Consider the following 23,156-nt stretch of genomic DNA (forward strand, 5'->3'; position numbering starts at 1 on the left):
GACCTCTGCTTAACTTCCTTTTATTTAGGGTCAATCAGTTTGAAAATCTCATCAGGACCACATTCTAGGGACACAATCTGACTTCACAGACACCGACCCTAACCACGGCTTCAACTTGGAATACACCCTCTCAGGTTGATTGTATTTTCCAGACTACTCTAAAGTGGTTTTCCACACACAGTTGGAGATTAATAAGGGATGGCTACTCTCAAAATGAGAGGCATTCACTTATAAATAGCCCTGTGTGCATCCTGTGGATGGGAGGCATTCTAATGATACGAATTTGGCCAGGAATTTGGCAGACAGAGGTCCCATGGGCAAAAGGCACAACTGCCTGGCAGAATAGTAGACTTGAAAATGCAATGAAAAATGAATATACAGGAAAGTTTTCAAGAAGAAAATGGTGTAACAAAAAAATTATTACTATGATGGAGAGGGCAATAGTATGACATGGGCTAAGTTGTATTTTCAAGACAATATCAAAACTTATTGATAGGGTGTGCTGAAAGTGGCCAACTAGATGTACCCAGTGCACAGCCCCTACTGTCCAAGGCTAGATGGAAAGCCCAGTTCTGCAGGGATGAGATGAGGTAGGAAGACCAGGGGGAGAGCTTGAGGGCATCTTCAAGGATCAGCAGAAAAGTCAGTTTTGAGAATACAAACAGAATTAATGGAAGGGATAGATTCTGGCTGCACTGGAGATCTGTGGTGGCCCCTTGTGGAAGGAGAAGAAGCAGGCTGTGTTCAGCAATTTCCCAGCATGAGCTGGAAAGATAATTAGGTACTGAGAAGGAATCAGTATTGGAGGCAGATCATCCTTTCCCAGGAGATATAGAGAATGTAGAGAACCATAGTGAATTTTCAATAAATGTTACTATATGGGTGATTATTAAATGACAAGTATTCTCCTCTCTAATTAGGACTGGAGATTGAACTTCCATTTCTGAAATTCCCTTTATATTAGAGGACCCTGAGACAACAGAAACAACAGAGTCCATTGCACTATGTGCTCCAACAACATAGAGCATGTGAAAACCTGAAGAGACAAGCCAACAGGAGGCCTCCATAGGTTACAACCACAGTAAGAGTGCCCTCAGGATTGCATTAGCCAGAGACACTCCATAAAATATAGGACAGAGTCGATACAAATTAATTGACAGCATATACAGTGCTTTTGCTAATATGGCATGTATTGCTTTATTGTCTTTTTTTTCAAATCACCACTGAGGTTGAACACTTCTTCATATTGAAACTCATTGTATTTGTTTTATATTTATGCTTCTTTTATTTGCTCCATGAGTTAATTGGCTAATTTTATCTTGTACTTGATGTAGTATTAGTGAGAACTTTGTGCTGGACTCTGCCCCAAGCAGGGCAATGTGCCTTTGAGTAATCAGGAAGACATTACTGGACCATGTGTTTTCAAGGCAGCCATCTGTCAATAACACCAACATGAGAACACTCTGCCCTGCTGTCTTCCACCCAAACCCTAAAATTGCTTTCTACTCATCTCCTGGGCCAAAAAAAGTAAAGGGAGTGACTGGCACTGGCACCTGCCAGGCAAATTTAAGTCACTCTGGGCAGAACCCTCTCCTATGTGTAAAGACAGCAGTCCAAAGGCCAGAGGGTGTCTCCTCTAAAGTTGCCAAGGCAGTCTCCAAAAGGCAAGGCATGGGCCAAAGGAGAAACTCTCGGGCTCCGGCCAGGTGTCCTGATGTGACCAAACAGCCCTGCCTGCAACCTGCAGCACAGAAAGAGGCCCCAAACTCCAAACTCACCATCAGGACCCCATAAAGACTGGCAAGAATGCCTGAAGGAAGCCTCCCTAGGAGCAGTTCCTTCTAAACTCCTCAGGGGACCAGTCAGAGACCAGGCTTGGGGGTACTCCAGCTTCTCTAATGTTCAAGGTACAAGTGGACTTGGAAGAATAGTGTGACCCCAAGTGACCAGGAAAATTCCAATCCCAGTGCCTAGCACTCCCCTGCCCCACTCACTGTTGTTTGGACAGGCAGTTACCAGGAGAGAAGATCAAAAGAAACCAGAAAGCAAAGAAAAATGAAAGAAAGTGCTGGGCATTGCTCGGATGGGGTGGGGGTGGTAAACAAGAGGAGGATAACACAGATGTAGAAGAAAACAGGGATCTAATGCAAATGTTGAGACTGAAGAAAGAACAGGAGCAAGAACATAAAAACTCAGAGCAAGGAGCATCCTCTTCTGGCTACAGGTTATTACAGCCTGCTTTGTCAGGAATGTTGCAACATCGCCATCTAGAGGACTCAACTCCTCCTGCATCTGTTGGATCAAGCTGTCCCTTGTCAAGGAGGGCAATGGGAAGTTTTACCACAAGTCATGAAAACCAGGCCTACCATTTCTCAGTATTGTATGTTTGAGGCTTTGGAGCCTTTTTTTAAAGGTATGGAGCTCATGATTATTCATCGAATGGATGACTTTAAGCCCATTGCTCTGCACCAGACCTAGAATCTATTTTCCAATGAGTCCAACTAGTGCTTAAAGAAATTGGTTTTAAATTCAGCTCCAGAAAAGGCACAAAAACTAGTTCCTTTTCAGTTTCTGGGAACCATATTAACCCCTGAAGACATCTCAATATAGGCTCCAAGCATTTACATAATATCTCCCATTACTTTGAATGAGTTACAAAAGGTTTTAAGAGACATAAATTGGCTTAAGTCATTTCTCCAGGTTTCTTCATAGGCTGTACCTCCTGTGTTCCAGTGTTTGGAGGGTGACATATGCCCTTTGTCTTTAACAAGGTTAACTACTAAAATTAACTCCTAAAATTATTAACCTTGCAGAAGGTTAATAATCAACTTGTTAACTTGCATCTTAGTTGATGGAATCTGACAAGGACATTATTGCAGGAAACAGGTAACCCTATAGAATGGGTGCTTCTTTATACCAATGTTTCTTCCAAAATTACCACAAAATTAGATTTTTTTTGTCTGATGACATCACATCTGCACACTGACTTTTCAATTATTTTGGCTAGTACCTGATCAACTAACCTTGGTATTAACAGGAGATAAGCCTTCTTTTAAAAAATAATATCCTGTTTCAGGGTGCAACTCTGTCTTTTCCAGGAAAATTGGATGATCATTTACCTCTTTGGAAATCTATCCAAGCTTTAATTGTTAAAACAGTTAACTTTTCAAAAACAATTTGTTATGAACCAATCCCTGGAGCTGAACTCATCTTTACTGATGCCAGTTCTTCTGGTGGCCTAGTAACCCTCATTTATAATCTTACCAGGGATGAGTACAAAACTTGCACTTATAAGGAGCCACCATATAATAACTAATAACTCACCTCAATTATTAGAGTTATCTCATGGGCCATCAAAGCTAACTTCACAAGCTATAAATATCTTTACTGATAGTGTTTATTGTACCCATCTTATACCCAGATTCCTCATTCCTTTATTAAAGGTAAACAAAATCAGCTTTGGATATATTCCTTTATTATCTTCAAAGAGTGCTCTAGAAATATACTAATTCACTGTTTACCATTCATATCAGAGCTCATACTGGTTACTGGAACCTCTCTCAAAGCTTAATAGTTTAACAGAGCAAACCACAGGAAATGTATACATTACTGATTGGGAATCAGCACCAGAGCTCATGCTCATTTCCATTAGTCCGTCCACTCCCTCAAACAGTTGTCTCCTGCACTCACTATCCAACAAACTAAACAGATAGAACTTGTAAAAGTTGTGCTCCATTTCTGCCTTTGGGACCCTTACAGCCTCCAGGAGTCAATCCACAGTGTTTAAATGCATTATCTTTATGGTGGATGGATGTTACACACATACCCTTTTTTGGTAAATGAAAATACGTACATGTCACTATTGACAGTTTTTCTCAGGTACTTATGGCTACCCCTATGGTGGAGAAAAAACCTAATTATGTCCTTTAACATATACTCAAGTGCATTATAGCAGCAGGCATTCCACTTAATGTAAAAATGGACAGTGGTCCAGTTATACTTCCAAAGCTTGTTGAATTCTGTGCACAATGGAGTATTCAAAATTCTACTGTGATTCCTTGTAACTCTCAGGGAGAAGCCATGCTTGAGAGAGCCAACCAAAATATTAAGTCTCAAATCACAAAACTCAAAGGGGGGAATCCCTTGCTAACTAAAGCAAATCCTCATATTTTAACCAATAAGACCTTAAACAGGTTAGTTTTTAAAAATTTTGATGATGCTAACCATACCCCAATACAGAGACATTGGGAGCCATTAATAGGTCCCTCACAGTTACCACAAGAGTCTGGAAGCATCCTCAGACACAGCAAGAGCAACCACCAGACCCTTTATTAAGCTGAGGGTGAAGTTTTGCTTGTGTCTTTCCAGAAAACGCTATACCAATCAATCTGGGTCCCAGCGAGCCTTGTGCAACCTTGGACAGCTGATTCCCTGAGGCACCAACTGACTCTCAAGAGGAGAAAGTATCAGCAAATGGCAAAGGAAACAAAACATCCAATCACCTGAGGTGACATCAAAGGGTTGGTCATACAGGCTGAACAGATTGGGAGAAACTCACATCAAAATATCTCCCAGCTGTCTATACTCTTCATTTGCCCTTTAATTGCTTTCAACATTGAGAGCCCACAGGCTGTTCCTTTGTGGACCTTCATCCCTCATCCTCCTTTCCTTAACAGATGTAAAAAGAGATAAGCCCTTTCCTCAATTCAGCAATAAAACTCACCTGTTTACAGATATTGCTTCTCCAATAGGTTTCTCCAAAGTATCCTGGGATTCCTCCATTGCCTTGCCAGACAAACCTCTTTGTTTTTATTTAGTTTTTACACATAATAACATCACTGAAAGAATTTCCACACATCCTTGTACTACATTTTCTGCAGGATTTTTCTATGAGTGTGTTCTGATGACCCATTTGGACCTTCATTCACGATGTGATCAAAAGTTTAATGGAACCTGTAAACAGCATTTTGTCCCTATTTGTTCCCAGTGTACCCCTGCACAAGCTTTTGATAACACCACTTTTCCTTGGAATCCTTGTCATGCACGCAAGTCTTCCACTGTTAACTTGGATGCATGGTCCTGGGCTCTGCTTTGAGATATCAATGTCACTATACACTGGGCGGATCAATAAACCAATGTTTCAATCCACTCTTAGGATGATATGAAATTATATTCTCAAGCTTGTGTCACCTCTCTATCCTTTGACTTGCCACTAATGATTCCTTTAACTCAACAGGAATACCATATTCCAGCAACAATACCTGCTGCTTAATTTCATGTGTTGCAGCCAATAAGTTCAGTACTTTTCTTTATTTAGTTTGCATGCTTCCTCTTATCTGGCTTCCTATAAACCTGACAGACAATTGAATCAGTCTATGGAAGAAAGTTTATACCTTGGTTAAACGAGAATTAACATATTAACTTGGTTAACATACCTTGGTTACAACGAGGGCTAAAGGGAACAGAAGAAACTCTTGGCCACATCATGGCTGGAATCATTTCTCTTATTACAATGCTAGCTTCTAGTGCCTCTGCTGCAATATCCTTAACCCAATCTTTACAGACTGCCAGACTGTAAACAACATAACACAACAAATCAGCACCACTTTTGAGAATCAAAAATGAATCAGTCAACAGTTACATGCTGCCATCTTGGTTCTCCAACAACAACAAAAAAAATGACCTTCAAGAAGAGCAAATCAAAGCTCTACATCAAACTCAAAGACTGTTTTGTGAGATGCATTTTATGGACATTTGTGTGACTCAATTTCTTTGGAGTGATTCTTTACAAAATTATACTAATTAGTCAAATCATATTCATGGACCTTGGGTCAATCATTTCAACAAACTCTCCTTAATTTGACTACTAAAATTATAAAAAATGAATTCTACTCAAATTAAGATACCTACAGTTCCCAACTTCATCCAAGGGTGGGCTAAACACCTACTTAACCATTGGCAAAAGTTAATTTCATAATTTAATCCCTACAATCTGTTAATATATGGCATACTCAGTATTCTTCTCATGTTAGCCTTGTTTATTATAACATGCCTTCTTAGCTGTGTGCATCCAGCTGAACATAAAATTGGCTTACTACTCAGGTTGTTTAAGACATAGAGGGGGGAACTGTTGATGGGCCTAATTACGGACCTACATTGAGAAATGCTTATCTTGACCTTGCATGTTGTGGCTCTTTAAAGTCTTTCTTCAGTAGTCCTAAACATTTATTTCAATGTTAATAATATTCTCCCCAGTGTGGGATGCCATGTCCACATTTTGACTGCTTGGCTATGCAAATCTCTTTCAAAATGGTTTTCTTCACAAAGTTTATTTGCTATACACAGAATCTCTACTTGCCTCACCCTGGGAACACTGGGTGGCCCTAAAATAGTGAATACAGCAATCAAGCTGATTGATACTGTATGCTGAATCCTCTATCACTGTATTTTCCCATTCTCTCTCAACAAACCTATTAAATGCTAATAACTGACATACAAAAGTTTGTTTTATTGTTCCAGGCCTGGAAACTGGAAATTTAAAATAATGTCTAAGCCACTCAAACTGTGAGCAAAATTTGAGAATCACTGGAGTTGGCTGGAAAAGACCACAAGTCAGTGACATACAGTCACCATTCTCTCCCTTTGGAAACCTGTCTGACTAGGATCAAGAAAGTCTCTATGGCTTCCTAGGGACATGAAGCAGATGCCTCTTCCCTCCTCTCTGAGAGCACTAACACTGCTGTCCTTATTCACAGGGAGTATTTGATGTGATGATACTTCTTAAAATGACTTTAAAAAAACAAGGCAGGTGATCTCTATGGAGAATCATGGAGGAGAACTATTTATCTAAAGACAGCTTCGTAAACCCCCAATGACCTGGAATTCACTTTGAGAAGCAGGGCTTAAATTCTAGAAATGTGTGACTCTGAAATCTGGATAGAGGTGAACACTTATATCTTTAGTAAGGTCAATGCCCAAGGTGATGTTAGTCCCCTCACAGACTATGCCCTATAACATGGGATGCAGGCACATCCCTGTTATGGGAGACAGCACAGCACAGTGACACCCTTCGTGCAAAGTGGCCTTTCTTATCTAAACTAGGGTTGGGATCATTGAAGTGTATCAATTTCCTCCCTGAAAGATCACTGTAATTCTGAGCAATAGTAAATGCAGTCATATAAAAAGATGTCTGAGCAGGGCAGCCTTTGGAAAACAATATGCCTTCTCCTACCAAAATGACTTTTACTGCATTTCACTCTTTTCTCACATGTGGCTCAGGATGCCTTGTGCTCAGGCACCTGTGCTTGAACCCCCCAATGCATTGTGGGATTTAATTCTCATGTCCCTTGGTTTGAGTGATTGATAGTGAAATACATTAAGAAAGGAAGCAGGGTGCAGGTGCTGGAAGGATGAGAAGGAAAATGTCAGGGAGAATTTCCATAAAAGGAAGGGAGCTTTCTGTGGAGCTCTGCATGCACAGGCACTGGGGTATAGAAGCTAGAGGCACTGAGAACACAGGTCCCTGTTGCCAGGTGCTGAACCTCAGAGAGGCAAGCTGTGCTGGAGCATTGTGTCCAGGTGCAGCAGCGAATCTAATGCTCCCATTCAGGGGGAATTATAGGGAGACCTTCCTGGAGTGAAGTCTGTCTGTGTGATTGGCAGAGGGGAATGGCCTCCTTGTACTCCTGCTGGCTGGGGGGGAGGATTTCGGAAGTCCTGGGTGTTGGGGCTTGCCATTTCCCTTTATTTAGGTCTCATGCCCTCACTACTCTCCCTAGACCTCAGTACCTGCCCTCAGAAGAGAAGACATCAGAGTGTGTGAAGAAGAGCAATGACCTAAAAGAAGTGCTCAGGTGAGGAGCACCTGCCATTCAACTCTGCACCCCTCTGTAGTGTGTGTGCACTTGACCAACCTTAGTGATGAAGAGCAACTCAAGTCATGTCTGAAGACTTCCTCCCTTACTCTCATGCCCTGCTGCATAGGGACTACTGTATGTAAATATTCATTGACCTGCAGGAATCTCGTGGGGTCTTCCAGGAAGGAGTCCACCTCAAGTGTGGACTGTGGGTTCAGTTCCTGACGTTCTGACCCGTCTCAGAGGTGCTGGGCAGTGACGTGGTGCTGCAGCCCAAGGCAGCCTGCTGTCCTGGGAGACAGGCTCCCTCCTGCCTGCCAGGCCTCTCCATGGACAGGACTACTGGCCCCAGGCTGAGAGCTGCCGACTGAGATAGGTGCAGTTCATCCAGCTGAGGGTTCTGTGGTCAATGCGTTTTCAGCCCCAGAATGGCAGGTGTTCTTCCCTCCTCAGGCTGAACATTGACCCTGGGAGATTCTTCACTTTCACTCTGGCTCAGCTGGGGTGCTGGTGTACACCTGACCAGTAGAAATGGAAACCAGGTTCAAGTGAGAAATCCAGATGGGTCCAGCTGAATGTCCTCACCTGAATAACTGGTCTGAATGCAGGACCCACAGAAGTTTCTAAAGTGATCCACCCCCTATATGGACCCTGATCAAAGTCCCCACTTTGAGGCTGGATCATGTAACCTTTCGGTTCCGACAGGACTGGTTCAATATACAGATTTTGTCATAATGTGTTTTTCAGCATTGAGAAGAAAACACTGGCATGCTCAGCATAAATATCTTCAGGACTCTAAATTTTCACATAAGTGGGAAATGTGAACCTTACCTTGCAGAGCCAGATGCAGCCCAAGCCTACTGGACACCAAGCCTGCTACTGAGCTCCATGGAGACAGAGGTGCCTTGGTCTGGAGGTGTGGAGGGCCCCAGGCCAGCAAGGACCTGAAGGTGCTGTAGAGAAGCCTAAGGCCCCACCCATTCTGGCCACACCCCTGCAGACCAGTTTCCTGCTGGCCCTGAAGCAGGTTTCCCTCTTCTGGAGTGAGTGTCAGTAGTTCAGTTCATAAGTGCCTGTGTCACCCAGTTCTCCACATGTGGGCTCCACAGTCCTAAAGTCCCTGCGCACATCGTGGTCTCCACCCACGTGTCAGGGCCCTGGGAGACTAGGTGACACACCCCTAGGGGGGCATCTGCACCTGGCTGTGTTTGGTTAGAGTCTCTCCAACTCTCTTCTCCCGCCCCTTTCCTTGCTTTCCTTCCTCCCCATCTCCCTCCTCACCCCACACAGGGACAAGCCACTCTCACCAGCGAGTCAGTTCTCACCATTCTCAGTTCCTCCCAGATAATGCAGGGATGTGCCAACCTCCCCTGGCCCTGACATTACGCAGGCCACACCTTGCTAAGATCCCCTATGGATCCTCATGACCTTTGGGGTCTGAGCCTAAGTTCCTGAGACCTCTCCTTCTTAGTTCTGACTCAGGGAGAACCCTGAAGTTGGATGTGGGGGTTCCACCTACCCTGTGACACCCCTGTTCTTTTTCCCTAACCCTCATCCAGTTGACTTACCAGCAGAGATGTCTTTAAATTTCTATTGTCGAGACAGTCAACACATCATCGGAACAGAAGCAAGAGGCCCTGAGACATTAAGGAGCACACATGGAAGCTCAGATTTTGTAAGGATAGTTTGGGGAAATGGTATGACCAGTGGCAGCTACAATCCTAGAAACATCAAAAGCAAAACAAAACAAAAAATAAATTAAATGAATAATTCTGGTTTCAGAGTCTGATTTCCATATTTCCCACATTACAATAGACAAAACTCCAGTTTTTACCAAACACACCATGATCACTGGCATAGAGTGATTATGAGAAAAGCCTGTTCTTAAAGGAAGAAAGTGAGCTGTGACAATAATGTCCAGGGAAGTGTATTTCCCCCCCTCACCATGCTCCGTCTCTCCTGTCCCAGGACTTTGTGCTGAGTACTAAGGAGCAGCTCCAGGAAACTGAGGGACTCACACACTCTCTGTGTTGGTTAGAGAGCAGAAGGTCACTGTGTTGAGGAAGTAATTCTGAAATACTGTCCAGGGCTCTGTGCACCCACCTCTCAGGGCTGGGTTTTGAGGAAATTATGAAGGGATTTTGCAGATACAATTTCCATTCATTGTCAGTTAATCACAGGGAAAAATCCAGAGTGAACCTAAGTTGACCAGGTGAGCCTGATAATTTCTTGTTCTAATTATGAAAGGAGAATTTCAGGCAGAGTTTTGAACCCTAAGAAGGTCTCTAGCTGGCATTAAAGAAGCAACCTTGAGTTGGTTGTGAGATGCAGTGGTGCACTGCAAAACCAGCAAGCCTGAGGCCCTGACTGCCCTCTCCTGAAATGGTAGAAAAAATTATACAGAGTACCTCATAGAATAGAAAGGGACAGGGATATATAGGAGGGAACAGAAGTCAGAGTATGAAAACTGAGGTCCCCAGCCCCCACGGAATGGAACCCTTCCAACAGTCTGTGGGATATGTGAGGACCAGCAGCCTCTCCTGAGATCACAGCCCCAGATAACACCAACTGGAGGGCCCATGAGAAGTTTTCAGAGGACCCAGCTTGGCCGGACCTGGAATCCTGACTTATAAATCAGTGACTTGATTTTTTTCAACAACTGTTGTGTCCCAGTTTATACACACAATCATAAAAATGTGTAGATACATTCTCTTCTCCTCCCTCCTTCAATACTGGATGCATCAAACCTCCAAACAATGGCTGAACTATGTACACGCAACGGACAGAAAACTGACTGCAAAGGAAATGATGTAGAATAAGCAGAATCCTCATTTTTTTGGAATGCATTTTAATGTGAGGCTGGGAACTGCAGAATGACATGGACAGAGGAACCCCCAATCAGTCCTTCCTTTATGGTAACATCTTATTTTCTCAATCTCAACACAAAATTATTATGAGAGAACTTTCAACTCATAGGTGGAATTTCCACACTTACTCATTGTTGTTGGCTCTTTCTGAAGTGTTCCACCAGACTTCATAAAGGATTAATTTAGAATAAGACTTTGGAAAGTAAGGATGAGGAAATAGGTAAATTCTGGAAGTATAGAGGAGAAGGCATTTGAGAGTTGGAAACTACTAATGTTGATCTACAGGACATAGGAAATTTAAACAATCTTAGTGCATCTTTATCAATCACTAGCAAACCACAGTGCAATGCAGTAAACTAGAGGTATATTCAACAAGAGAGTAACATTTCATGTGAAACTATTTTTATTTCTTATGTATATATTTGTTTATTTAGCTGCTAGAATTGAACCAGGAAAGCTTTACCACTGAGCTACATCCCGAGTCCTTTCAGTTTTTATTTTGAGAGAGAGTCTTGCTAAGATCTGATGGTCTCGCTAAGTTCCTAGGGCAGGCCTCCAAGTTGCAACCTTCCTGCCTCAGCCTCCTGAGTTCCTGAGATTAAATTGTGTACCATCAGGTCCATTTAATGTGCAATTACTTATTTATTTGAGAAGCCAAGGTGGAGGATGAAGCAATATAGTGACAATTGTACAAAGTATTGTGTTCACTTTACAAATGTGCATGTATCAAAATAGTTAGATATAAAGAAATGTTAAGTGATGAGTTTGAAAATATCCCAGAGATGATTAGAATAGATGTAATTTGGTCCCACTGATACCATTAGGAGTGTTATCATGTGGCCTTGAAAGGTGACCCCATCAAACTGCCCCAAAGGAACTTTATGTACATAAGATGATATTTTCTCCTTTTATTGGTCTAGGTTTTTAGTGAACAAATTCCTCTGAAGGCTTTTAATTTTCCTGAATTTAATTTGTCATAGTAAAAATATAAATTAGATAATTTATAGAAATTATAAATTTAAAGAAATTATAGACAAAATGATGATATAAACTAGGTTATTAAAATGTGAAGATCAATTCTCTTATGTTTTCTTTTTTAATATTTATGGGAAAGAAAGATTCACCTATTAGATATCCCTGAAAAACCTCAAATTAGTTTTTAATGGATAGAAGCAAATTTCATTTATTTCCCAAGTGCACATTTTAGAGGTTATATTATAGAGATATGACATAAATACTTAGCAACAGAGTACAAATAAGAGATAAAATATCAGATTTTAAAATTTACAATAGTATTTCAGAGAATAAATATGAGTCAAAAGTTACAGTGTTATGGAAATTAACAAGTTGATCCAAATATGGAATACCACACCTAGTTGTGCCAAAGGCATTTAAATTTATAAACTGACTGAAGTGGGAAATAAAGTAAATTGAAAGTAAATAAAGAGAAGGGAGCTTACATACCATCTCTATCTTTGTTTTTTTTTCCTGTTAATTGATGGAATAATTGTGTATATCTGCAGAGTACCACCTGATATTTCCACAACTCTGTTCATTGAGTAAATCTACTTCCTCAGTGATACCATGTAATTGTGTGAGAACATCCAAAGTCCCTATTCTATCTATTTAGAAGTATACAAGTCATTACTGGTATGGAGATGTGGGTGGAAACATAGGGCATCTGTTTAGGTGAAATTATCTGTGCAAAAATGGCAAGAAACTCTGTCATATTAAATCAAAGGCTCAGCCCTCTACCAGCACTGCCCAGGGAATGGTTCCATGAAGGGCCAGGAGGTGAGTCCACAGATTGGTCTCTGTTATCCTTGCCAATAGCAAGTCAAAATGGAATTTGCCACATTGGAGTGAAACTGTTCTTGCACAGAGAGGTTGGCATTGCACTTTCTAGTTCCTATTGTAAACAGCAAACAGTATGCAAAATAAAAATTGAATGGGCAAAGCCTCAAATATTCCTTATCCACACATGAGAGATACTAAACACTATAGAATCCCAAGGTTTGTTTGGGTATCTTCGAGAATGGCTGCACAGGCACACACATGCACGTGTGTGCATACCAACACACACGTTTAAATTGAACTGTTTCCACTTCATTAACAGATATATTGTTGATCACCAAGTGACCTCACAACTATATAAGATTTAATTTCTACACATGAAGGTTCTACATCCTTGTTAACATTTGTTACATTTTTATTTCTTTGGTGAATATTCATTTTATATCTTTTCTGGTTATCACTGGCATTTCTTGATAACTAATGATATCAATCACTTTTTTCAGGTGTTTGTTGGGCATTTGTATTTCTTTTTGGGGAAGTGTCTGTTCATTTGCCCATGTTTTTGTGAAGTAACTATATGGACTTTTCATTTTTTGAGGTAGGGCCACTCTATGTTGCTTAGGGCCTCACCATATTGCAGAGGCTGGCTTTCATCTTGGAATTTTTCTTCCTGGGGCTCTGGAGTCTGGAATTTTAGGCTTCCCTTGGGTGCCTAGCCAGAGGTGGAATTGTTAAGGAAATGTTTCTTCTGTTTCTGCCTCAATTTTCTGCTCCTCAGTGGGTTTGTTATTCATTGAATAGCTACCAGTGAGCTTTCATTTTATTTTTGATGCTTTGGTTGTAGGGTGATTGGGGGTTGTGACAGTTTGGGCAACAAGAGTGTCCTAGCCAGTGGGTAGGGTGTGACCTGACACTGAAAGACTAGATTTGTTAAATTACATCCAGAGGTACAATTGCAGCTGAAGAAGGATCTGATACCCAAGGCTTCATCTTTGTGGTGCTCTCCTTTCTGTTGAGGTTCCCTGTGGCTCTGTCACCATCATTGTCCTCACCTTGCTCTCTTGTTCATGACTATAATTTGGAAATGAGGTCTCCCTCAAAGTCTCCTATTAAAAATCTAGAAATGTTCCAAAATTTTGGAGGTGAGATGATAACATTAGGAGAGATGGATGTGACCTGATCAGTGAATTGATTGGCCAATAATTTGACCGGGCTACCAGATGGAAACTGTTGGAGGTTGGGCCAGAGCTTGAGGAAGTAGTCCCCTAACGGCCTTGGAGAATAAGCACCTCATCCCTGGCTCCTCACTCTCTCTGCTCCTGGTTGCCATTAGCAGAGTATCTTTCCTCTCTCATGTCCTTGTGCCAGGATGTTCTGCCTCACCTCAGGCCTAAAGCATTGCAGTCAGGTGGCCATGGACTGAAACTGTAAAACTGAGTCCAAAACAAAATACTTGTTCTATAAGTTGTTCTTGTCACACATATTTTGTTCCCAGCCACAAAAACTGGCAAGGAGGGGGGTAGTTTGCTCATGCAATTACAGACACTGTGAGCTAATCAAAGGGAAGGCACCTGAGAGAACCTGAAAAGCTGAGTGGTGTAACAGGAATCTATTACTTGTGATAGGAGGATCGCAGACAGAATCAAACTCTGAACAGGTCTCCTTCAGGCACAGAAGAAGCAACTGTGGGCCTGGGTACAGTGCAGTGGTACAGTGCTTGTCTAGCCAGCCCAAATAATCAAACATTGCAACAAACACAAACACACCCCAAGTCTGCAAATTTCCACAGAATATAAGGAGACATATAAAAGGAAACAAAAATCAGGGTGTCAAAATTCAGGTCCACAGCCCCACAGCCTCAAGTAACTTCACCCACCCCAAAGACAGAGAGAGGGGATCCACAGGCCCCATGGAGCTCATGATGCAGCCAGCACCTGCATGAGGTCCTGTGACAGGCTTCCAGAGGATCCAACCTGCTCTGACTTGGACTTCTGACCTGTTAATCTGTGACTTAATGGATTTTATTGGTGTTGCCACCAAGTTTCTGGCCTATTTCACAAATTCCAGCACAAATTAAAATTTATTTTCTTGTTCAAAGAACATGGGGAAAATATCATTAAAGGCAACAATTTTCCAACGACACTCTTTGTGTCATTATGTCTCTCACATTAAAACTGTTTCATTCTACTTGTAATCATTGTTGATCTGAGTAACAAGAATACAACTGTAGGGCTGGGGATGTGGCTCAAGCGGTAGCGCGCTCGCCTAGTGGGCGTGCGGCCCGGGTTCGATCCTCAGCACCACATACAAACGAAGATGTTGTGTCCGCCCGAGAACTAAGAAAAAATAAATAAATGTTAAAATTCTCTCTCTCTGTCCCCCTCTCTCTCATTCTCTCTTAAAAAAAAAAAAAAGAATACAACTGTAACTTACTAATGTAAATTTAATCATTCATTCCCCCCTCTTTGGAATACCAGATTAAATGGAGAGATTCAAGCACATAATAATTGAAAGTAAAATCCTTGAAAATACTTTTTGTTGTTTATGGGATTGTTCTCAAAAGTCCCACCAGTGGATACAGGGGAACCAATGTGAATGAAGCTCAAGAAGTTCCTGAGGAATACAAGGGGGTGGGGTTAGGTCTGAAAGTACACAGGATTGAGGAAATCCTGTCTAGGACCTGGATAGTGTCAATATGACTTTCCTGTAAAACACGCTGGTATATTAAAAGCTGAGAATTGAGAATGTAGACTACTACAATCTTTTCTTGACAAGGGTTATAATATTCATGCAATTTAAGAAGGATCACTTACTAGGGCTTTTGAAAACAAATTTTATTCATATGGCTTATTTTCCAGGAACTTGTGTTTGTCAACAGAGGATTAAAATTACTTAAAATTTTTTCAAACAGATTAATGGTGATTCATCAATTTTGGGGTGCTCAGATTTAGATTTCACATGTAGAGCTGAAGTTTGCTTCACATTTTTAAAAATAGCTTTATTGAGGTAAAGCTGAAGAACAATCAAATGCACATATTGGATGAATGCAATTTTATCAATTTTGACATGTATGTAATGAGTACAATCTTATCATTCAAATTTTAAGCATTTCCATTACACTTCTAAATAATTTAAACCAGGAAGACTGTGTTTCCTGCATAGTTTATTATATTAGAAATCAAACCACTTGAGATCTATAGAACCCATCACCCATGTCAAGTCCTTCAACATAAAATGGCAAGGGAAAAGGCAAAAGAGAAGTAAATAAAAAGTGCTTTGAACTAAATGAGCTGAGAGATCTTTCAATGTCAGAATCTGTGGGATAAAAGAGTACACAGATAAACATTTATAACTTAAAATACTTTCATCCGTAATAAATAGGTCAGCAATCAGTTTATTTTGAAATTAGGTAAGTAGGAAAGAAAAAATAAGAGTAGGAGCAGAAATATATGAAATAGAAGTCAAAAATTTTAGTTATTATATCTTGCAATACCAGGTTAGAATATATGTTACAGGAACTCAAGTTTGTCTCCAGCATGGGTTCCTACATGCAGAACATTGGCAAGATCTCAAACAGCTGACATTCCCACAATTGATTTCATGTGCATTTTCTCATGCAATAAGACTGACTGAAGCCTTTCCCACATAGATGCCACACATGAGGTTTCTCTTTATTGAGCTGGCTCGTGTTTTCTAAGGTTAGGGTCTTAAAGAGAGGCCTTTCCACACAGGCTACATTCCAGTGACCACTCTCCAAGGTGACTCTTCTTTGATTTTTTTAATGGTACGGTGATGGTCAAGGACTATGCCACACAGGTGGCATGCATGTTATTTTGCTCCAGTGTACGTTCTCTCATGAACTCTTAGGCCAGCTGATCAGCTAAAATCTTTCCAACACACAGGGCATTTGTATGGTTTCTCTCCAGTATGTATTTTATCATGCCATCTCAGAAGAGAGTATGTACTGAAAGCTTTTCCACACAGGTGACATTTGAATGTTTTTCTTCAATATGTGTTTTCTCAGGGTATCTAAGGCCAGATGATAGACTGAAGACTTTCCCACACACATCGCATTCATATGGTTTTTCACCAGTGTGAATTTTCTGGTGTGGTTTAAGGTAACACAATTGACTGTAGGATTTCCCACACACGTGGCACTGGTAGGGTTTCTCTCCAGTGTGTGTTCTTTGATGCAGTCTCAGGTGGCTTGCTGGATTGAAGGATTTCCTACACACAGGGCATTCATATGGTTTCTCACCAGTGTGGATACTCTGGTGTGTTTTAAGGAAGCATAAAAGACCAAAGGGTTTCCCACAAATTTGTCATTGATATGGTTTCTCTCCAGTGTTGATTCTTTCATGTATTTTAAGGTGGCATGACTGACCAAAGGATTTCTCACAAAATTGACATTGATATCATTTTTCTCCAGTGTGGATTCTATAATGTATTCTAAGGTAACATGATAGACTAAAGGATTTACCACACAATTGACATTGGTATGGTCTCTCTCCTTTGTGGATTATCTGATGATGTCTAAGATGAACTGATTTGCTGAAGGCTTTCCCACACACATGGCATTCATATGGTTTCTCTCCTGTGTAAGTTTTCTCATGCATTTGAATGTTGTCTAATTTACAAAAGGCTTTCCCACACACATGGCATTCATTTTCTTCTCGCCAGTTTTGGTTCTCTCATGTTGTCTAAGCTCAGAACAGTTCCTAAGGACTTTCTCACAAAAATTACATTCACGCATCATTTCTCCTGTTTTAGTTTCATTGATTCTCTTGAGATCAGAGGTTTGATTTAAGTGTTTGCTACATAGATGACATTCATATTGTATCCCTCCAGGGTCCTTCTTATTGCATTTTCTGGGTCGTAAAAAATCCCTATGTCCTTTCAAACATTCCTGCCCTTCACATGAGATATAATCATTTTATTGTTGTTGTTTTCACCCGGATGCAAATTGTCAGCAAGGGATCATCCTCAGTGTTTCTTGACCCACTGGTTCTTTGCTGGGTGAGTAAACAGTAAAAATGCAGAACAATCCAAGATCACAAGTGTAAAATATTCTAAGTGCATGCAAACTGAAATGCTCATAATCCGATTATATCTACATATCAACTTATGTTGATCTTCAAATCACAATGTAAAATTACACAGACAAATCATATTGTAATAGCCCTCAGTAAAACTGCATTTGGGGCTGGGGTTGTGGCTCAGTAGTAGAGCACTCACCTAGCATGGGTGAGGCTCACCTAGCATGGGTTCAATCCTCAGCACCACATTTTTAAAATGAAATAAAGGTATTTAAAAGACTACCTTTTAAAAATTAAAAACACTATATTTGTTTAACAAGTTAAAAATGATTAATTAATGATATATCCGCTCATCTTAGACTACTATTAGCTGATGTGAATATTGTTTTATATATGCTTTCCAATGGGCCCTGTAGCATATTTTAACCAATAACTTGTTTCAATTTTTCTAATAAATATGGCATCACTTCAAAAGACTAACTATCCATTCTACCTTCTTCATTCTTCTGACTGAAACTAAAAAGATAGATGCCCTTCAGTAGATGAATGGGTAGGGAAACCTTGGTATATACACACAATGGAACATTACTCAGCATTAAAAGAGAGTTAAATCATGGCATTTGCAGGTAAATGGATGGAGCTGGAGAATATAATGCTAAGTGAAGCAAGGCAATCCCCAAAACCCAAAAGCCAAACACAGAATGGTGATGGGCAGGGTGGAGCATGGGAGGAATAGAGGAAATTTAGAAAGAGCATAGGAGAGGGAGGGGAAGGGAGAGGAAGAAAGGAATGATGGTGGAATGAGTTAGACATTATTATCCTAAATACATGTATAAGACACGAATGGTGTGAAAATATTCTGGGTACAATCAATGTCTTAAAAAATCATGTTCTATATGTATAATATAAAATGAATTGTATTCTGCCATCATGTATAACAAATCAGAATAAATTTAAAAAATAAAGCGTAATAAAAGGTTTACGACAAAAAAGATATTGTGTCCATGTGTAACTAAATATATTTTTAATTTTTAAATCAATCAATTTTTTAAATTAGGTTAATATGACAGCAGAATGCATTTTGATTCATTGTACACAACTGCAGCACAACTTTTCAATTCTCTTGTTGTAGGCGATGTAACGTCACACCATATGTGCAGCCATACATATACCTAGGGTAATGATGTCCATCTCATTCCACCATCTTTAAAAACAAAATTTGTCACGCCATCTAAAAAAGCTAGCAAGAACTTCAAAACACGAATCATCCTGATAGCAAAAACTCAATCCAAGTAAAATTTCAGTATTGTGTGGTGGTTTGGGGTATTTGTCTTTTCAGCCAGTAAGCCAAGAACCAAACAATTTACTTCTCTACAAAATGTACTGCACCTTGTAATGAGGTGATGGAATACAACTTTAGCGATATTGTGTGTGTGCACATATGATTAAGCTAATTGCCAGAAGTATGCCGCAGGAACAGAAAATTCCGTAAGAACTGTAAAGTGTTCTCCAAGAAATGTGGCTTTAAACTCCATCTCTGGGGCCCCCACTAACCCATAACATTACAATTCCCCGCTCACGTACATGATCCACAGACTTTTCCTGCGACCCATCTGTGAAAAGTAGGAAAAGGCAACTTACATCGGGTAGCAGACGCACGTCCTTCGGTTGTTGTTACTGTGAGGCAACAACAAATTCCCCTTTGGCAAACCCAAGACGTCAAAGTGTGGTACAAAAGTTTCCGTGGAGACGCGAACCCGCTGGTTTGCACAAATACGCAGCTTTCTGCTGCCTACGGAATTCAAAGGCCACGCTGACGCCGGCCCTCGCTGTGCTGGCGGTCACCAGGTCCCCGCGGGAGTCCCCACTCGCGGCCAGAGCGCGGAGTCCTGCGGTTCCCAGGGGAAGCGCGCTCCGCAGGGCCGGCTCCGAGGACCTGCCGGCGGCCGGGAGGGCAGCGGGAGGGGAGCCGGGAGGGTCCCACGCCTTCCCCGCGGCCGGGCAGAGCCTTGAGGCGACCCTTCAGCGCTGCCCTCGGGCTGGGGCCAGACCCGGGGCGTCCCTGGCACTTCAAACGCCGCCAGGAGGTCCACTGCCGCGCAGGGTGGCAGGCTGGCCCCGAGACCCCGGCCCTCGCCCCCTGGAGAGCCCCGTGGGCCGTGGGCGCTCGCCGGCCGCTTACCTTGGAGGACTTGAGCCGAGGCTGGGCGTGGGCGACAGCAGGAGGAGCAGGGACGCCACGAGGACGGTGGGGACGGCCTTCACCTCGCCGGGCTTCCCGGTCTCGTTGGAAGTCGGAGTAGCGTCCGGGAGTGGCTCGCCCGCGGCTGGGCGGCGAGGCGGTGCGCGGGGTCGCGGGCGGGCGCGCTCCCGGAGCGTGGGCAGGTGCCAAGCCGGGGCTCTTCTTATTGGACGCGAGGGCCGCCCCGCCCTGGAGCAGCCCTTATTTACATAAAGTTAATTTACATAAAGCTGGCGCCAGCCAAGCAGTGCGCCCCGGCCTGGTCTGCAGGGGGCGCTCCACGCACACAACACGCCGTCCTTGACCCACAGACTGCGGACTTGGCGCGGCTCCATCTGGTGACCATCTCTCTCCCGCGCCTGCAGCGTCCTAGGGAACACTACCATGGCCCGAGTATATTATTATGAGCATATTATTATGCATACATAAGATTCATATTTATCTTTACTATGATTTTTTCCTCATGTCCATTAAGATCTGAATAGTTGGTAAAGGATTGATTGTCCTGTTTGTTGACGTAACATTTCTTTGCATTTTGACTTAATCAATGTCGAATCAATGCAATGTAGTGAGTTAGACCTGCCTCCAAATCACTGTTTTCAAATACATCTTTCTGGCTATGAGGTTTCTGCTTTGGAAAGAGATTGAAAGTTGGTAATCATGTTCCTACATAAAACCATGTATTAATTTCTCTATATATGATCCTAAACAAACTTGTAATAATAAAAAAAATCCATTTTTACTTCTATATACATAGCCCATTATTGCCATGTAGGACAAATATTGTCCATTTGGTAGCACCCTCCTGTGGGATCCACTTATTAATTTTGAGGATTTCAATATATTTCAAAGACCAGATACATGGATAATGCTTATTAAATTTCCCCTTTCTTAAAGATTTCAACTTCTGTTTTTTAACTTATGTTAATTTCACACTTAATTCAAACAAGTTAGAGTTTTTGGCTCAGAAAATTCTTCATCTTAACTATATTACTATCAGGCAATTGAGCTGCATTAGTCATTTATTCCACTCCCAGGTCTTTAATTCCATTACCAATGTTCACATCCATGAAACTGACATGGTGAGTGTGTCGTTCCTAATTATTTTCTTAAATTAAATGGCTGTTTTTGCATGTAATTTTCCAGCCTATCTTCCTAGAGAACCAAACAAATCATTATCATGATATTGAGAGAATGAAAATGTTGAAAAAATCCATGGGCATAATAATGTATTTCAAACCTGACACCTAAATGGAATATATGAGTCAGATGAAAAAAAACTGAAGGTAATAGAAACACATTATAAAATTTTCAAGATTGGAAAACAGAAAGAATATAAAATGGAGATGACAACCTGAGCAGATATGATTCAGGAATATGATCAAAGACAATGAGAACTATAGCCTCTATAGAAATATGACCCAGTACATGCATTACTACCCCGTTCCCCTAAAGCCAGAACCAATGCATGAAAAACACATAATTTATGATTGGCATATGACAAGAATCATGACAACACATGAGGAATATTTTTCCATTGTCCTCTCCTACATTTAGACCATATCATTCATTTAACGACACCTTCATTTGACATTTCTAAGAACAGACCCACTGGCTAGGCACACAGCTGTACCGAAACATAAGTCTCTGTTGTGCAATGGACTCTGTGTGTGGGGAGCTCCCCTGTATGTTACCATTCATAGAATTTCTCTTCATTCTACATCTGATTTGTAGAATTCACACTCTACCCAGGGATATAGAAAACAATGAAATTTTGAGTTTGTACTAATAATTGTACATTATCATCAAGTCCATGATGTATGGAGGAAAAATAAGGAAAACGTTGGAAGTCAGCCAAGAAAACATGTTTAATGTGTTTAAATAAATTTTTAATTGAAATAGTCTCTCATGTCTTTTTAGATAATCATGGAGTGAAATTAGAAATCAACAGAAAGAAATAAACTACAGAAACTACACAAATACATAGTCATTAAACAAGATACTTCTGAATGATCTGGTCCATCAAAGAAAAGTTCAAAAATTCCTATAATCAACCAGAATATTAACACAGCAAACAAAGCCGGTGGGATACAGCAAAGGCGATTCTAAGAAGGAATCTTTATAGCTATGATCACCAACATTAAAAGAAAGACCCAAGAAACCAACCAAAGCATGCATTTCAAGGTCTCAGAAAAGCAATAGTAAGCATTTTTATGAATCAAGAGAAATAAATAAATATTGAAAATCAAAATAGAAATTAATAAAAGAGAAAAAACAATAAAAATGATCACTGAAACAGACTTGAATAACAAAACTGATAAACCACTAACCACACCAATAAAAGGAAAAAGAATGAGGACTCAAATTTATAACATTAGAAATCACAAAGGAGATAATACAACAGAAATCTCTGAAATCCAAAGGATGATTAGAGAATATTTTAAAAATTTATATTCCAACAAATTAGAAAATCTACAAAATAGGGAGCAATTTCTAGATATATGTTGCCTATCAAGTTGAAGCAAGAGGATGTAGAAAACCTAAAAAGAACAATAATGTGCAATGCGATCGAAGCAGTAATTGGAACCTTCCAACAAAAATCCAGATGGATTTACAGCTGAATAGAATCCCCATATCCCTCTCCAATCTCTCTCCTGATTCTATCACAGAATTCATAATTGTACAGAGCATAGCTGTATCTTCATTTAACTACAATTTATTTTTTGACACACTAGAATGTACTCTGGACCACAGTTTTATATGTTTTGACACCAAATCCAAAAATACAAAGGGAAGCAAAAAACATAAGGAACATTTTTGAATTTATAAATGGATGAAATATTTTAAAAACGGCTTTTATCCTCTATGCTTGATAAGAGAATAGTGAAAATAACAGCACGTTTGGTGTTCTCTTGAGGTTCATATTGAATTGTGATTAAAGATCATATTTAGTACACTGTAGAGAAATGCACTTCCTCCATTTTGAAAAGACTGATTTTTCTGCACTCTTCTTTGAATGTGTTCATGAGCATTTGTAGGCTCCTCCCAGCTATGGGTACACATCAAGATTATATCCTACTCTTGTGAAAAAAACACTTCAATATTTTCCCTGTTAAACAGTTCTCATTGGCTGAATTAGAAGGTTAGCCTTATTTTTTTCCAATAAACATTGGGGATTTGATGAAAATGCACACTGACAATGAAATAATAGATTAATTTAGCAGAATTAGCAAACTCTATTGTCAAAATTTAGCATTTTCTGAACCAAAACTCTTGAGTTATCTAAGATAACTGAGAAATTGGCATGAGTTCAAAACCAGGAGTTGAGATTGCTTTAAAAAATGGACAATCACGTAAACTT

General features: G+C 40.7%; 1 protein-coding gene across 4 annotated transcripts in view; it reads right to left on the bottom strand.

Annotated features, from left to right (window-relative positions):
• Positions 1-20,809, bottom strand: part of LOC144370254 (uncharacterized) — a 53,756-nt gene extending 32,947 nt beyond the window's left edge. Inside the window, exons 1-4 of one of the 4 annotated variants that reach the window (XM_078030768.1) lie at positions 19,736-20,211; positions 9,425-9,577; positions 8,012-8,374; positions 5,436-5,572 (exon numbers count right to left, since the gene is read on the bottom strand). The gene's annotated coding sequence lies outside the window, so the exon portion shown is untranslated. Of the gene's footprint in view, positions 1-5,435; positions 8,375-8,687; positions 8,810-9,424; positions 9,578-19,735 lie in introns of all 4 variants that reach the window. The other 3 variants (XM_078030767.1, XM_078030769.1, XM_078030770.1) reach the window with 3 other exon arrangements.
• Positions 20,810-23,156: the final 2,347 nt, after the last annotated feature.

The sequence above is a fragment of the Ictidomys tridecemlineatus genome, chromosome 14, assembly GCF_052094955.1.
Source record: "Ictidomys tridecemlineatus isolate mIctTri1 chromosome 14, mIctTri1.hap1, whole genome shotgun sequence".
Classification (NCBI taxonomy): domain Eukaryota; kingdom Metazoa; phylum Chordata; class Mammalia; order Rodentia; family Sciuridae; genus Ictidomys; species Ictidomys tridecemlineatus.